The following is a 6,573-nucleotide window of genomic DNA, read 5'->3' on the forward strand; positions in this document are numbered from 1 at the left end:
GTCCACACACACACACACACACACACACACACACACACACACACACACACACACACACAAGCGCGCGCGCACACACACACAAACAGTATACAAAAGCTCAAATCCAACAATATTCCACACTTCCACATTTGTTCAAAGTCGACAGTGTAATAGTCTCAAGACGACCGTGAATGCATTGGAGTCCATTTAGATTTTTAGATGACAAACATAAACCTGTGTGCAGTTTTGAAACTCAAACTGGTGTTTCTGGCGTCCATCAGAATGTATAGCCTGTACACTTAATGTTGTTAAAGCGTCCATATAAAACTATAAATATATAGATAAAAAGATTGTCATGGACTGTAGAGACAACACCCTGAGATCTAAAATGAACTATGGCTTTATCGTAACCAACAAGTTTGCAGTAATATTACACATGCTAGAATTCACAGGCTGGTCACATCGCACGAATAGTGCAACACAAACAGTAGACATCCTCTGCCGATAAATCGACATGCCGATAATATATATAGTTTCCTTAGTTTCCTCCCTGTTCTCACCCCGACGGTGTTGCCCTCAGCACTAATGACAGAGGGACAATAAAGAATCCTGTTCCGCGGCTCACAAAAGGGGTCCGGCACTTAAAACAGAAATCTGCATTTAATTTATTTAGTGACAAGGAAAAGCCTTTTATAGCTTGATTTTTATTGGTTCTTTTTCACTTTAAAGGAGGGGGGTGTGAGGTGCGTGTGTGGATGAGTGTGAGTGTTGCAGTGAGAGAGAGAGAAAGCATAACACACGCGCGCGCGCGCACACACACACACACACACACACCCCAGCCTCCCCCTCTGGTCCGTGTGCCAGCGCGAGCTACCCTATACGGTGGGAGGAGGGAGGTGGGGGGGCGCGCGGATAATTAATGCGGATTGACTGATTGCTCTTGAAACAGACCGGTCCTGCGCGCGGATTGTCCTCAAGCAATGAAGCGCTCCTGACTGACACTTTCCACCTTCCCTTCTCTTCGCCCCCCCCCCACACACACACTAGACCGGTGTGCGAGACTTCCTCCGCAACGAGGAGCCACACATCCCGGCCGCGCCTCTGGTCGTCCAGCCGGGCCAGTCGAGTTGCTCCCCCCCGCCCCACCAAGTGCTCTGGAGATGTGGCGCAAGCGTGTCACAAATGAACGAACCTGAATTGTACTAAATAAATCAGCAGATAAATTAAGCATGCACGGATTATTCATAGATTAGATTTTTGGGGTATTTTTGTTTCTTCTTGTGCGTAAAACCACATTTTCTCGCGCAGCCGGCTTGGCGCTGCCTTTTTTTTTCTTTTTTACGAAAATGAACTCTTTACTGCAACTTCCCCCCACGTGAGGAGTTATGCCTCCGTAAAACAGAACAAGGTGAGCAAGCCATTTTCCGCACATTAAAAAAGTGGAAGACGTGCGTTTAAAGTGGGTGCCGTATCCTCCAGTTGCAGCCATGACATTAATTGAATAAACTTCTGAACGTCTAAATAGGACCACATGAAAAAAAAGAAAGGAAAAAGAAAAAGCATAATTCACAGTGAACGGAAAACACATTGGCGAGGCTGGTTTTTAAATGAGGTCCAAATGGAGAGCTGTCTCCACGGGAGGCCCTCCGTACAGGGCAACCGTGCTATTCTCACCAGATATTTCTGATAGCCCTTTAATGAAGCGCATTTCCAAACAGGCTCGTTCACCAGGGAGACGCCCCTGCTATCTGAAGGTGGCGCAACCCCAGTGAGACAATAGAGCCATATTAGAGAGGAAAAGCCATGAGAAATGTGGAGCTGCTGCGCTTCACAACAAGGCTGTTTGTGTGCGTGCAGCGGCGGTGATGTGGGCACCGTTTCTCTCTCTCCACCCCCCCGCAGTCTTTGGTGGTAAAAATCCACCGCTGAGATGGAGCAGAAGACCTGATGGAGTCAGAAGTTGACTGGACACACACACGCTAAAAGTAAACCAAAAAAAATAACGTGACCTTTTCGTCTCTGTGTGCGCAGGACGGACGCTGCTCCCTCTGACGATCCTGACAGGAGAGAGAGAGCTGAGGCCCTCACGACGGGGTCATGCGATGCGATGACTCGAGATGTTCTCGACTAAAAGACGAAGTACTGCGAGGCTCCAGACACCCCAGATCAGGAGCAGGACGCTACAGCAGCAGCAGAAGAAGAAGAAGAAGAAGATGGCAGTGATGATGATGGTGACGGAGGCACCAAATTAGTAGCTGTCACAGAGCCATATATCCGGCTGTAACCACCAGCAGGCCTGTATGGATGAGATGAAAGCGCCAGCATCTATTTATAGGCCATCGAAACACGCAGGTGGAGGCTTTAATTAGCATTACCATTCCAACATAAACAGCCATGGCGTGCCGTCCTGCGCTGCGAGCTTCATGTGCAGTTAATATTCTGACAGGGAGGAGAATTGAAACTTAACAGCCAGTGAGAGAAACGCGCGCAAATAATGGGACTGAACGCGCCGCGCGCCTGACGTAGTGCCACCTCACTCTGCTGCGTCCGTCTCCCACAGTGTCACTTTCCTCTCCGGGACAACAAGGTGACGCGCACGTCCACGTAAGAAGAAACTTTTCGCTCTCCCTGGTAAAACGTGTTTTTGCTCAATCGGAAAAAATCTCGAAGCAAATGTTGAAAGTGCAATACTGAGCATCTCCAGCATGGGATGTGGGGGGGGGGTCAAAGGTCAGCTGACCATCTGCGATTCATCACTGGGGTTTTCAAGTGAGCCAATTGTTTCTTTCAGCAAAAACAAAGACTTATTTTGTAACCAAGTTCTTTGCATGACTCACAATTCAAAAGGTGCAGTACGTAGTTTTTGGGGAGGAAGACACAGACCCTCACCCACTGATATATATATATATTTTTTAAATATATGTCTAAATAAACAAAATAAACAAACTCTTTGCTTTCATGACAGAATAAACAGAATAAACAAACTGACCATAACACAATTTCATACTGTCTCACTTTGTTTTTTTTTTGGCGGACCCTGCCACCTTTTCTAGCTTCAAACACTTATTTCCCCCCGAGAACATCTTGTTTTGTCAGATATAGGAAAATACATATTTCTCAGTTTGAATTATTATTTGATTAATTTTGTAAATATCAAAATTATGTGTTTGAATTTCTTGTCCAAAACGACATAGCGCCCCTTTAAAGCCTTACACACAAAGCGCCAGCAACTGACTCCTCAGAGAGAAAACTGGATTTGAGAAAACCTTTCAGAGAAAAACACTACATCATGTCCTCTGTTGTTTTATGGTTCATTTAAAGCACCTGATCAGAGCTCTTCTCTGCGTCTGGATCTTCTCTCAAAGAGAAAACACAGCCAACAACAACTGCATGTCGAGTTCAACTCTGCGCGTAGGAGCCAGAAACATTTGGGAGTGGACACGCTGCAGCAAAGGGCGTCAGATTGTGTGGAAAAGTGTGGAGGACATAAGGGTCATATTTGAAAACAAAACAAAACAAAAAAACCAACTTGGATTTGTATGGTCTTCAACATATGCGATTTGAGGGGGAGGGGGACTGTATGAGGTCAGAGAGGATGGTCACAGCAGGGAGAACAAAACAAAACGGCGCATAAAAATTCATTTCACCTCATTTGTTTGTCAACACTTCAAGATATTTTATTTATTTATCATATAAATTTATCTATAAATCTATTTATTTTTTTGCTAATTATGATTTTTAAAAAGTCAGTTCAAAGAGTGTTTACATGGCACCCATGCGCTGCAGAATCAACGTTAAACTTAAATTCCAGCTACAGTGAACAGTGCCCAAACCACGACGCGACCTAGAATTTTTAAAAATGCATCACTTGTACGATCCACACACAGTAAATTACACTTTGTTATCGCTGCACATCATCATTTTGATAAGATTTCTTTATACCAAATGTGTCTTTAACTTGGTGATCTAAAACAAAATAAGATAAATAACATGAAATATAAATTAATTCCAAAGTCACAGTCAGTGCGCCTCTGTGCGCACAAACCAGTCAAGGTGTTTCTTGCAGACTTTCCTTCGCTGTGGCTTTTATTTTTCTTCACTGCAGCTAAACTACTGATGTGCACGTTCAGACGCGCGCATCAGGACGCTGGGTTCTGCTGCGCACATTGTGTTTAACTTGCTTGACCCCAGCATGACGGGCGCAATTATTCATAAATCAGACAATCGCGACAAAATCCAAATAAACAAAAGCGGAGTGCTGAATAATGGGTGTGCGTGGTGCGGATCTCTGTAGAAGACTCCCTCAGTCAACGTCCATCAACTTCATTACATCTGACTCCACTGCCACTGTCTCAGACTGAGTCAGAAATCACAAATGTGACCTGAAAAGGCAGCGTCATCTCGCGTGGACGGCTGTATGGCGAACGGTGTTGCCAAAAGCTCTTGCTGGTGTGTGTGTGTGTGTGTGTGTGTGTGTGTGTGTGTGTGAGAGAGAGAGAGAGAGAGAGAGAGAGAGAGAGAGAGAGAGAGGCAGATCAACTCCTTATACAGTTGTACCGTGTAACTCAATATAACACAAGTAAGCCTGACAAACTATAACACTCAACTGTGGAGCCGATCGACTGATGGGAACTCTGGTTTACATGGTTGGATCACCGTGTGTGTGTGTGTGTGTGTGTGTGTGTGTGTGTGTGTGTGTGTGTGTGTGTGTGTGTGTGTGTGTGTGTGTGTGTGTGCGTGCGTGCGTGTGTATTGGCACATGCCACCCCGAGAGGCCCCAACTGATACACCTTCTTGCGCGGGGCGCGCACCCAATGTTTAGGAGAGACGTCGAGATCCTTCGCTACATCCAGATAAACATCACAGTCATTATATTCACGTGTACAAAATAAGCACAAATACGAATGCGTGATTAGACGTTATAAAGTTGTCTGAAGCGTAAAAAACAGATTACGTAAACTTTTTTTTTCGCGTGTTTTATTCCGAACTAAAAAAAATTGCGTAAAACTCACAATCTAGGCCCTTCTAAATAGGTAAATAAATACACAAATAAATAAACAAATAAACAAACAAACTGGAGCCAGGAGCCTAAACCCCCGTCATTAAAAAACTCTTCAGGACTGTTATATCCCAAAACACAGGAGTCAAAACTCTGAAAAAACAGTGTAAAATTCTTATTTCTTACACAGAAAACTGAATACAAAATACAACACCTACCTATACAGTGACCGTCTCCGTCTGGCACCTTATTCTATTCAAGGAACGAAACAAGGAACGACAAAATGTGGTATGTCTTCCTCCCAGAAACTTAACAACTTAGTAGAAAAAAGAGAAGAAAAAAAAACAAACAAAAAAAGATCCTGCTCCTACACGCTTTATCCGAGCCAACGCGCATTCAAAATGTATGGCCTTAAATAGCCGCTCCTCCGCTTCCTTACGCGTTCATTCTCGGCTCAGTTTATCCACCGAGGGGTTTTCCCCGACTACAAGCTCCGGATCCGGTTAGATGCGAGTCTCCATGAGGCTGGAGAATAGCAAATTTATGTCTGGATGACGCGCCCGCTCTCTCTCCCACAATGGAGCCGGAGCGCTGACATTAAACAGAAAATTGATGGAGAAACTCTCTCTTTCTCTCGCTCTCTCTCCTTCCCTTTCCCATGCTCTCTCTCTCTCACTCTCTCTAGAAGGAAGCTTTCTTGAATTTTCTGTTGGGTGTGTGTGTGGGGTTTTTTTTTTTTTTTTTTTTTTAATCAGGGGAGGGGGCAGAGGGACATCAGTTACACATCAGGAATACACCCACTTCCATCCACGCCGACTAACATATAGCCTATACAAATGCAGGCTTCACACACACACACACACACACACACACACACACACACACACACACACACCTTTTTCTGACCAGTGTTTGCGTTTGTGATTGTGCTGGACTGGATCATGGAGGAGCAGGAGGTGGAGGCCCAGCACTTCTTCCACATTCATCTCGATAACGTGAGATCTGCACGAAAAGTTTGAACACAGCGAGCGGCGAGGATCGCTCCTACACCCGAGGCGTGGAGGCCGAGCTGCGAGGATGTTGTATGCTGGGAATAGTTTGACTCTGGCACGGAACGGAGCGACTCTCCTCCGGACATCCAGTTGATATTTGGATGTCCAGAGAAGAGCAATGACTGCAGGTCACAGTTTGCCCCCTTTTTTTAAAAAAGAAATCACCAACAATCCCTGCTACATACATACAAACATACATGCATACATGCATACATACAAACATACATACATACATACATGCATACATACAAACATATATAAAACATATATAAGCTCCTGCTGAGATTCACAAGCATTTTGTTTTCAGGATGACCGGCCGGCGCAGGCAAACACTGCTGTGCACACACACACACACACACACACACACACACACACACACACACACACACACACACACGGGTTCAATTGTAAGAGCACTATAAACATTTAGCACAGACGTTAAAAGAGTCCACGGCGTTCGAGCGCGTCTGCCCCGCAGCCTCTGATCCAGTCCAAACGCTCCCGACAAGTTTGTGCGTAAAAAGTGAATTTATCCCCCGCTCT

The sequence above is a fragment of the Acanthopagrus latus genome, chromosome 20 (assembly GCF_904848185.1).
Source record: "Acanthopagrus latus isolate v.2019 chromosome 20, fAcaLat1.1, whole genome shotgun sequence".
In the NCBI taxonomy this organism is placed as follows: Eukaryota; Metazoa; Chordata; class Actinopteri; order Spariformes; family Sparidae; genus Acanthopagrus; species Acanthopagrus latus.